Below are 12824 nucleotides of genomic sequence, written 5' to 3' on the forward strand. Positions count from 1 at the left end.
TAGAAATAAAATTATAGGTTAGTTAAAAGAAATAAATAAATAATATGCTAAACATAAAATATATATTAAATAATAATAATACATGAATAATAGAAAAATGTATAACAAATTTAACATGTTATAAATATAATTGTAAATATAATATTAAAATAATATTATTATAGCACATTGAGCGGTTTAGATTGGATTGGATCGGTTATGAAAAGTAGATCCAAAATCCAATCCAATCCAGCGGTTTGCAAAAAATAGAATCCAATCAAATCCGAGTTAGTGCGGTTTTAATCGGTTTTTGATTTGGATTTGATTGGATGAGTGGTTTAATTTGAATCGGTTAGAATTTGAACACCCCTACAATAAAACCTCTCCAATTACTATATTTTAAACTTAAATTTTTTTACTTTTCCTCAATTAGTAGGGTTACGATCGTTACAAAGGTCAAAACCTACATCCTCTTTCAACAAAATTATCGACGAAAAAAATTAACGAAATGTGATAACAAAAATTGATAGCTGTACAAAAAAAAAAATCAAGTTATTTGACCAAGAATAATTTTTTTCCCCTCTCTTATAATTTGTTACGATTACTTTTGTCGAAATAATTTCTTATAATCATGTTTATAATTATATAACATACCTTTATTAAAACAACACAGAAATAATGTTTTTCATTATAGTTATAATTATTATTTCCATTTTTTATAAAATGTTTATTTATAATTATTTTTACAAAGAAATTTCTTACAGTTATTTTACTAACCTGATCTTCTTGTAATTAATTTTATTTTCACTACTCTTAATAATGTCTGAAATAACGTCAAATTTATTTTTATTTTAAGAAAAAAACTTGTTGTGATAATTTATATTATTATTCTTCATATTATAACTTTCTCTATAATTTTCTTCTCGCACTTTTAAAAAGGTTACACTTGTGTGTTGTAGTTTCTCGAAGTCAAATATTAAACTAACACCAACAGACAAAATGTCATTTTGATGTTAGGTTCTCACAACTAAAAAAAATTCAGTTTTTTGCCATGTGTCGAAAGGGTAATTCGCAGTTCGGTTTGGTTCGATTTTAAAGAATGGAGTCATCCGACCCGAACGCCTAATTTTAATTCTGTCACGGGTATGTTTATTTTCTATTTATTCTAGAAAATCTATTTTTTTAAAATTTTAATAATTTATCATGCAGTTTATCGATAACAGCCTATTATATACTTCAAGTATTTATTAAAAATTAATATACATATGTTATACAAGTATGTAAAGAACAAATAACTCACTTTACGATTATTGTTAAATGAAAACATAAATAATTTAACAACGAGCAATATTATCATTCAAATTAAAATAACTTAAATTCAGGAAAACAATTTGATGATCGACAAGTATAGATATTATAGTTTGCACATACGTTATTCAGAAATAAGACATGGGGACGTTACTAAGTTCACACATCTCGGGTAAGTTTGACTTTCAAACGATTAGGTCAGACCGAGCTTACCTATTTTGACTGCTTTTAAACCGGAGCACTCTGCAATTGACCGGTTAGTTCCGGTGTTGTACCGTATGGGACCCAAAAAAGGGACCGAACCAAGTTTAAATTCGATTCCCCTATTTCTCGGTCAAACTGGCCTGTCCAGTGCAATTTTACTAACTACTGTGAGACACCAACAAAGTTATTCGTAAAGGGTCTGGCTGCAAGGAAACCATTGTTATTCGAACCGGATTGGACCAGCCGGTTAAAGCAGAAAATCAATGAACCGGAAGCATATTCGCTCTGACCGGATATTTAGATCGCACAACGTAACCAACCGAAACGAAACGGTCAGGCTGGAATTTAACCGGTGAAGCTAGATGAGGACCGCTCTGACCAGACCGCTTGAAATTAAACTTTCACGAAACGTGTGGCCTAGGGTTCCACCCCCTGTCTTCATGGAAAAAGAGCATCTTTCATATCCACTGAGCTATCATGCACGTTACTAACATATATACAAATTATAATATATATAGGTATGTTTCATCAAATAGTTTACTTCGATTTAACTTATTTTAATCTTACTCGTGAAGTCACTCATTCTAAAATTAATTATACTTTTATTTACCAATGCTAACAAAGTCACTTATTTTTTCTTTTCATAATAATAAAATATTCATTAACATTATTTTTAAGTAAATACTTATAATATATAATAGTATAATATATATAAACGAATTAACAAATTATTCAAATTTTAAAATAATAGTTTTTTTACATGTAAAAACAAATTAAAAAAATTTACGATGGAATAAACTTCAGAACAAACTTATCATTCATGTTCTATATTATTTTAGAATAGTTACATATTCAAAAAAAATATTAAATTACGTATTTTAAAGTGTAATTTTAAATTTTTGAGTATTTTCTAGTTTTTTTTCCTATAGTGCAAGGCCAATCGGTTCAATCAGTTACCACCGGTTGAACCAATAATCCATTGACCAGGTGGTTTGACCGATTCTATCACCGATTCCGTTCTGATATCTATGAAAGAAACAATTACTTACTACTAACACAATAATATTTTGACGTGACACAACAAGAATGCCTCCCCATTTTTTTAATAAAATTCCATACTACTCTGATAACAGATAACTTTAATCACAATACTAACACTAAATTAGAAAAACATTAATAAAATTTCAATAAACTTTCTATTTCCATTAGTGAATAACAATGCCATTCCATAATCAATATGTACTTAAACCTATCGTAACACACGCACTACTCTTTAATTTAATGTTCGTTATCTTCATGTCGGCCGTTACGGGTGTAAGTAAGCAAACCGACCTGGAATGTACTGCAACATTGTACAGGCGTTTACCTAGCTGCGTGATAAACAGGAAAAGTAGGGTTTATCTGGTCTTCTTCGGGTTAACCCGATCAGGTCGGCTCGGTTTTCCCATGTCTCCCTAAACACCAAATCGAGCAGAACCGTTTTCAACTTGTGTGCCAAATTGTCTTGCTTGTTTTCGTTTGTTAGTCATTTTTTCGTTCGACGCAATTTATGTTTGAAATTGAACTACAGTCATTCGAATCAATTACATTTGACTTGCTACTAAAAATTCTAAATCAAATTCATTAAATTCAGTTTGCATAGAATTATTGAACGAGACCTCCTACTTACGTTTTCGCTTTGTGGGAATTCATCTCACTTTAAACTTTTTTGGGTTTATACGGGTGAATTACCCACACAAAAATCACCTCACCTTTTCACTCAAAACAAACAAAGGTAGCTCCACCAGTGTTACTAAAACCGGTCTGGACTTGCGGGTTCGATCGAAAAATCGGTAAAGCTGAAATTATACTGGTCCAGTTCGATATTTAGACCGTGTAAGACAGAGAACTAATTCGAAATAGTTAAATCTGGAGTTAACCCCTCAAAAATCAGTAATGCCCGGTGAAAACCGGTATGACCAATTCGCTTGGAATTGAAAATTTGTTCAAAATGCTAGAGGCAGGGTTCCAACCCTTACCCTCATAAATGGGGCTGCCATATGCTCTTTATATATAGCAGGTCCATTTATATATATATATATATCTCAAATAATTTATTTTTATTTGATTTATTTTAATTTTAGTTATAAACTCATTCATTCTTAAATTAATTATATCTTTATTTAACAATAATTATAAATTCATTTTTTTTAAATTGTATAATATCTATTAATATTATTTTTCAATAAATACTTGTACTATAATAGTATAATAAACATAAACTGATTCATAAATTATTAAAAATTTCAAAATGATAGTTATTTTAATATAAAATCCAAAATAAATATATTTATCATAGAGTAAAAATAATAAAATATTAATTGTTCTTGTTCCATATTGTTTTAAAATAGATTGATATTCTTAAAATGTTAGTTAAAATATGTATTTTAAATTTTAATTTTAAATTTTTTACTATTTTTTTCTTTACGAAGGACCGAGTCAACCTGTTCAACCAATAATTTACCGGTTCAACCAATGATCCAGTGACCCAATAACCTAACCGATTCGATCACCAGTTTGGTTGTAATAACTATGACCTCCATGTAGTAACCATAGGATTGTTAAAATAAAATAAAAAAGAAACTTATTATTTTCCAAAACCCCATTTTTCATCTTTAATTTCCCAAATCAGATTTTCTGTAATATTTAGGGCGAATTCGCCTAACCTTGGTGAACTCCACTTCAATTCTTTCCAAAATCCACGAAAACTCTAATTTCTAAGCCATTATTATCGTATCCAATAGTACATACAGATACACAAAAATACACGGACAACAAGCATGACTTCTTCAACATTGTTGGCGACAATGGCAACTATTTTCATAGTCTCAAAAAATGGGAATAAGCCATATTTATCAAGGATTTTTTTTATTATTAATAAAAAAACTATTATTTCCCCTATAAAAATGACATATTACTATGTTCCATTATGTATTTCTACGGATTCTGGAGATGATAACGGTTGCCATTGTCTACTGTGAAGCTTAAAAATTTGCGTTAGCCATTTTTTTTTCAAATTTGAAGTGGAGTTCGCCGGGAGATTAGGCGAAATCTATAAAAAAATGTATTTACGAAATTAAAGTTGAAAAATAGGGTTTCGAAAAATAATTATTTTCTATTTTATTTTAAAAAAAAATCTAGTAACCATATTATTACCCCATGGGTGCATCAGTTTTTTTTTTTTTTTGGACGGGGGTGCATCAGTTCCATTCCATAGGAGTTTCCCTTTTGGACCCTTTCTCTTTTTCATTTTTTTAACTCCTTGGATAAAAGAATAACAAAAAACCGCAACAGGAAGCTTAGTTTTTGGTAACACAAAGTCCAGCCCAATCAATTGATACGTTTGCACAGCGCCAGCGCCGTTACGAGAGTTGCAAGCCAGCCATGACGCATGACGAGCGCGCCTAAAACAAGCCTGTCCCACCGCCTCCCTGTATCTCCACACCTTAGACACGTGTCCCCAGGCATTCACGCAGAAACTTGGCAGAAGGAATAAGGGAATATCTGTATACATGTTGATCTGTATACTATAATTATCCTATATATATATATATATATATAAAGTGAGAGGGAGAAATATTGCTCAGTAAAGGAAGATAGAGAATTATTATTGTTGTTGTTATGTGTATTCCTTTTGTCCCGTATATACTTTTATAGGCATACAAAATTTTTTTTTCAAATTTCATTAATATTGTTTCGTCTATAACTTACTTCTTTTTAATATGGAAAAACTCAGCCGCTCATATTAATGGTCATCCACATCATATACTTATCTTAACAGTAAACAATTTCTGAAGCTAGCAATTTCCTAACGAGAAAGTTTGAGTGGTCAATCTATTTTTAGTTAATATGTGATTAACAATGTTATTTTTACTCAATGTTATTAATATATTCTTTTGGATAATAAATATATTTATCGTAGAATATTGAAAAAATTGAATAGAAAAGTAATAACAAATAGATAACATATAACAAGAAGATATGATTATTTTACTATTTCTGATTTGGTTCATGATTATTGTAATTAAGGAGAAATGATAAGATATGATTACGGTACATCATCTCTTAGGAGTTCTTCAGTGCCGTCATTATTCATGAGGTGAGCCTCTACTATTTTTATGATACGAGAAAAGAACGAAGATAAAATAATAATCTCTTATCTTGCATTCAGGTTTGATTTTAATTTTATGATTATGAAAAAAAATTCGTTTAAAATTTTATGAATAAGATAGAATTTTAAATAGGGTAAATTATCAAAATCGCACCTAAATTTTTAAAACGTTAACAAAATTAACCCTCATTTTTTTAGCGACAAACATGTTCTCAAATTATAAAATGTGACACAAATTAAAAAAATATTTTTTTTGTAAGTAAGAAATAATTTTTGTATTTGACAAATCATGTATACATTTAACTCAAAATTTTATAAGAATATTTGGATAATTATTTAGAAAGTATATACTAAAAATTGGATAAATATTCGATCTCCATACATATTTTTTTTATTTTTTAAAAGTATTTTTGGTCAATAATAAAAAAAATTATAAAAAATATACTCAACATAAAAATAATAAATTTTAAAGATAAAATTATCTCAGTTTTCTAATAATGATTGTAAAAAACGTATCAAAATCCAATATATAAAGTATGTTTTGAAATTATATGTTTAACGTTACACTACAAGAAAAACAGTGAGTATCGCCAGGTTTACCAGCGATAAAGGCGCCAAAATTCGTCAGGTTAAATTATTACCAGTGGATTTACGTTTCTGATGGTGAATTTGCCGGTAATAATTGAAGAAAATCAAAAAAATATGCACATAAGTTAGGATCGGATTTACCGTCGGATAATCCACGGGTAAACTCATTTTGTGAAATGTTGCATTTTGATGACTCGCAATGATTTACTGTCGGATTTATCCCACGGTAAATCTGATGGTAATTTTAATTTGCCCTAAATTCAAAGTGCGAATGCTCTCCCCCTTCATTTCGAATCCGTCTCTCTCTACCCTTTCTTCTCCCACTCTCTCTCTAACCCTCTTCTTTCCTGTCGCTCCATCAACCCCACCATCAGCCCCGCCGCCGTCTCCTCAATCCATCTCTCTTTCCCTTTCTTCTTCTACTATCTCTCTAACCTTCTCCCTCCCCAAGCCACCGCTCTGTCAGTCGTGCCGCATGTCAGCCCCTCTGCCGCATCCTCTCCGGTAGTCCCTTTCCCTCTCGCTGCCATCCACTTCTGCCAGCCGCCACCAACAGCGCCGGCCACCACCAACATTCTCTCATCCACCTCTGTGCAAGTCTGTATTTTCCAGTGAATAAATTTCTATTTTTGTTTTCGTTAAATTTAGGATTAATTTAGGTTTTAGTTGTTAATTAGTATTGTGATTTAGTTAGAAATAAATTTTTTGTTTAGTGAATTTATGTGGTTAAGATAGGATTAAATTAGGTTATTAGAATTTTATGAGTAATAATGCTATGATGTGATATTGATGTTGTTGTGCTGTTAGTTTTGAATTGGAATTGAATTTAGTAAATTAGTGATGCTCAAACATAAATGCATATATTTCACATAGTTTAAGTTATTCTGTTCAAATAAGCACATTATTGCTAAATGTTTGTGAAGTTAGAATATGCACTTACCTCTTTTGTTTTATTTAATTTCAACGGATAATGTATTTCAATGGATCAACTTGTAAAATACGCCACATTCATTTTACAAGTTGATTAAGCTTACTTTTATACGGGTTAATTTTTGGTCTATAACTAATTTTATCTATGTAATTAAATAATTAATTCTCTATCATTCTAGTACTTCTTTATTTTATGCATAGTCAGTACAATTAATTATATTATATTATTTGTTATAATGTATATTACATTTTATTGTTTTCAAGTGTTATTATTATTATTATTATTATTATTATTATTATTATTATTATTATTTCTTGCATGAGTCAATAGTCAACAAGTTGATTAAAGACTCCGATAACAATTCACATTAATTTTCAATATGTTTTAAGAGTGAAAATGACAGTATATTAAAAAAATCAAATATGAGATCATTTTAAATGACTTATGGATGACTTTTTATTTTCATATGGACAAAATTATACATGTAGTTTATATATTGCTAAATTTTGTGAAGTTAGAATGTGTACTTACCTCTTTTATTTTATTTAATCTCAACGGATAATGTATTTCTTTAACTAAGTTTAACGTAGTTTATTTTGATTAAGCATTTTGAATGATGTTCTGAATATGTTTAGCACATTTTTAATTAGTATGCTCTTTGCAGACATGACGATAGGTAGATGTGTTGTGGATCAGCCTAGTAGTCGTGTTTGTGGTCGTGGTAGAGGAAAGGTTTCCGCTGGTACCCCTGGGAATTCTGGATGCTCTCCCTCTACTCTGACTACCCTGGTGATGTCATAGGTTGTAGGTGCATCAAAACAGCCGTTCATCACGGTGCCTAACCCCAACTACGTCCCTGCGTCTACAGCGACGACGCTGTTGGGAATAAGGAGTATGACCACAATCCAATCAATCATGTATCAAATAATTTGTTATTGTTATTATATTAAAATGTTAATATAATAAGGTCCTTGATTAAATTTAGAGATTTATCATTGTAATAGTGATCATAATATTGAGAGATAAATCTTTTATAATTTAATCTAAATTGTTCTTGGTCATAGGATTATTAAAAAGGACATTAATAATCCGGAAAGATCAATATATATATAATGGTCTTCATTGGATGAAGATTAATAGATCTCATTTATTAAATTATATATATAGATGGTGCATATAGAGATATGACCATTGAACTAACTCACTCTGAGAATTCCTAATAGTTATAATTACCGCATATTTGTCAATAGGATATTCTAAGGATGAACATAGTAATAGAGTTTTCTTTAACCTGCAACTATCATAGTAATTAACAATGTATTTATTATACTTTGATTTCGGACACCTAATACCCTAGAGTGCTAGTTGAATGGATATTGGGTATGATTTAAATACTTGAAGAATTAATGATTAGTCAATAAGGAATTTGTCAACTCTTGGTAAAGAGTTTGAGCTCTATGATTATAATGACTGAGATGAATAAAACCTTGGCTTAGGGATTGAATGAATGAAGAAATGAGTTTCTTAAGTCATTCACAATTCATTATAATAATGGTAACAAGTTAGAGTTTAACAGTTAAACCATACTCTAAGGGTTAACCAAGAGCTGGAAAGATGGAAGGAATTATACTTTGTTCTTCTAAGGTTCTTAGGAAAAATTTATTACTTCATACTATCGGGTCGTTGAGGAGTGTTGCTAGACTCCAACCTTGATTAGTAAATTTAGTATGACAAATTTACTACCCGCTTAGTATTGAACCTATGGGGTCGCACACTAACGAGTGTTCTAATCTTTACTGTAAAATTATTTAATTATTATTTTGATTTGATCAAATAAATAATTATAATAATTCAAATGGAATATTATTGTATTTTTTGCTAGCACTAAAAATATAATAATAATATGATAATTGAGAATATTAAATGAGATTTGAGAATAATTAATTATTCTATTTCTAAATTTGAATTATAAATTTAGATGAGATCCAAATCCATTATGTTTTAAATTGTTATGATATGATTCATAAAATTTGAAGGATTCAGATTTAGAATTTCAAGATATGATTTAAATTTGAATTGAGAATCAAATTTAAAATAAGTAACAAATCTCATACTATATATATGTATGCCAAGAGTAGAGGAAAGGCGAGAGAATAACAAGAGTTTTATTCCTTTACCTCTACATACATAAATGTATATGAGCCTAATTCTTGGAGAAGAATTTTATGGTGTGCAAAAAGTTGCAAAGAGGTTCTCAATTTAGATCAGTTAAATCCATTGGTCAAAGAGTTGGCAACAAAGGTTGGTCTCGGTGTGGATATGCATAGCACATTCGTACCATCAAAGGAGAAAGTAATTTTTACTAAAGCGTCTAAAGGTATTTAGATATGATCTATGTATTATTTCTAGAATAAAATTTAAGCACAAAATAGATCTTTAGGATTACCTTCTTTTCTTCCACTGCGTGTTATGAACACATGGTTATCCTTCTGTGGTATCAAAGCTTTGGCTTTTTTGTGTTTAAATTTTTTATTCCTATTTTCTTAAAGTTTGTGAATTAATAAGATTAATTCAAATTGTTTTTTAAGACTGTGATGTATTTATTTCCATTGAGATAGTTTTCTAATAAATTAATAGTTAATTTATTTTAATTATTTAATTGTGATTAAATTATCATTCTCTTAATATAAAAGTTATATTTATAATCAAATATTTTGTTTGATTTTATTTATATGTTAAATTTTATTGGAATTTTGATCACAATAAAAGGAATAAGATGCAAAATATCTTTTATTTGTTTTTATATATAAGTGTATATATTAAGAGTGTCAAATTTGATTTGATAGTTTTATAAGGCTAAATGTTAGTCTATTAAAAATCAAATTTTGATTTGATTGATATGTTTTGGACACTATAATTTTAGAAATTAGTTTTTCTAATATTCTTGATTATAAAGAGCGGCCTGACAACCAGGAGTTTTATTTTCAAGATAATAATCAGTATATACATTTGATGTATTAGGAATTTATTTTTATATTTTTAATAGACAACCTGGGAGTATAAAATTAATCTATGAGTACTGATGAAAAATTCTCTAACAATAGAGATAAATCCTAAAAGTTAGGAGATTGCCAAACAAATAAATTTATCTCTTGTTTACAAGGAGCAACCTGACAACCAGGACACTTGTACTCAAAGATAGAATTTATTTATGCATATCATGATGTATAAGGAGAATTAATTTTATGCTTGAACTTAGACTATCTAGGGGTATAAAATATAATCCAATTAAATAATTGTCTAACAACTAGATAATTATTTGGGATTATAATTATATAAGATACAATTTAATCATGTTTATTTGGAATAGATATGAGTAACAACTTGACAACCAAGATACCCATTCGTGATTCTAAATAATTTTACCAAAAATATAGATTTCTTGTTTACTTTCATATTTTAGATTTTTAAATATGTCCATATTTCGTATGACATACTTGAAAGTAACAAATTGGCTAAAAATTGAGAATTGTTCTTATGTATGAAAGGATTATCATGGACATGATAATATTCCTATTGAAATAATATTCTCCCATAAATTTGGTTATGGAATGGTTAGAAGTTGTGAAGAATTTGGAATATTGCTTTATTGCAACATAAGTTATTTTGACAACCATGAATTCTAATTTCAAAGACAACCTACTATTTATTATTAAACATCTTGAGAAAATGTATGATGCCCAAAGCAAGATAGTACGACTATCAAAGATTTTATTTAAATTAGTGGGAGTATTGAACGATATATTTTGAATTAAACAACTTTAGAAGTTAGAATGCTGTTAGGCAAATGGCTTTTGCGAGAATTGTTCTTGCAAGTATTTTTGGAGATTTATTTTGTTATAATTTATAATTGGCCTTAATATGATTAATGTTTGTGATCTTTTTGGAAAAACTCAATATGAGTATTGAGGATGGAAATCAAAATTACTTTTAAGGGTTGGTTTGACTAATAATAAAGATATTGAGTATTTTTATTATAAGAGTTTAAAGTAAAATCTCTAATATCTCATTGATATTCTATTGAATAGAGAATGCGATTCTCTCAATGCACAAATGCTAGTACTTTATGTACTTCATCATTTTTAAGAAATAAGGAATTTAGCTGAGGATCACTATTTGTTAAATATTTGGACTACGTTTTAGAAATATTGCTAAATTAACAAATTTTTCACTAAATCAAATTTTTTATCCATATGAGATATGAAAAAGACATAAGCTGAAACTCAAAAACATTAGAGTTTGGAGATGTCTTATATGTGTTAAGAGATTGCACAACAATAGAATTGACATTAGGTCCAATAAATGAGATTTATTGGTTACCCTAAAATAAAAAAATAATAATGAAATTATTTGTATCACTCTTCTTATGACAAAATATATGTGATAAGAGGTTAAACTCCTTTTTAGAAAAAAGATTCCATCATAAAAAAAGAGTGGGAGTACAATTACTTTTATTATAATTGTATACCACTCAATAGAGGATATACTTTCTCCTAAAAGTATAAAAGGTTTGATTGTCAAACAAATTTTTTGAAAAGTAACCGATTTGTGTAATGATACAATTCTATAAAGATAGATCTAATGGTTACTTAGATTTTTTATAATCATATTCAATAATGATTGTCCTTCAAATAATATTATGCACTATTGTAGTAGGAGACTTCATGTTTTGAGAAAACGTGATATTTATTATGCGTTACGTGTATTTTGCAAAAAGTCAGGCACATATGCTCAAGCGTTAAGGTGTTTAAGGTCAGAAGAGTTTCGAAAAACACAAATGTACATTGAAAATTATACACATGATTGATTGGCTCTAGTACAAGTGGGAGATTATTGAGATAATAGTATGTCCAAGATCCAATCTATCATGATTGGCTCTTGTGCAAGTGGGAGATTGTTGGGAATAAGGAGTATGACCACAATCCAATCAATCACGTATCAAATAATTTGTTATTGTTTTTATGTTAAAATGTTAATATAATAAGGTCCTTGATTAAATTTAGACATTTATCATTGTGATAGTGATCATAATATTGAGAGATAAATATTTTATAATTTAATCTAAATTGTTCTTGGTCATAGGATTATTAAAAATGACATTAATAATCCGGAAAGATCAATATATATAATGGTCTTCATTGGATGAAGATTAATAGATCTCATTTATTAAATTATATATATATATGGTACATATAGAGATATGACCATTGAACTGACTCACTCTGAGAATTTATAATGGTTATAATTATCGCATATTTGTCAATAGGATATTCTCAAGATGAACATAGTAATAGAGTACTAGTTGAATTGATATTGGGTATGATTTAAATACTTGTAGAATTAACGATTAGTCAATAAAGAATCTGTCAACTCTTGGTAAAGAGTTTGAGCTCTATGATTATAATGATTGAGATGAATAAAATCTTGGCCTAGGGAATTGAATGAATGAAGAAATGAGTTTCTTAAGTCATTCACAGTTACTTATAATAATGGTAACAAGTTAGAGTTTGACAATTAAACCATACTCTAAGGGTTAACCAAGAGCTGGAAAGATGGAAGGAATTATACTTTGTTCTTCTGAGGTTCTTAGTAATTTATTACTTC

The sequence above is a fragment of the Arachis ipaensis genome, chromosome B1 (assembly GCF_059453495.1).
Source record: "Arachis ipaensis isolate K30076 ecotype BB chromosome B1, ASM5945349v1, whole genome shotgun sequence".
Taxonomy (NCBI): Eukaryota; Viridiplantae; Streptophyta; class Magnoliopsida; order Fabales; family Fabaceae; genus Arachis; species Arachis ipaensis.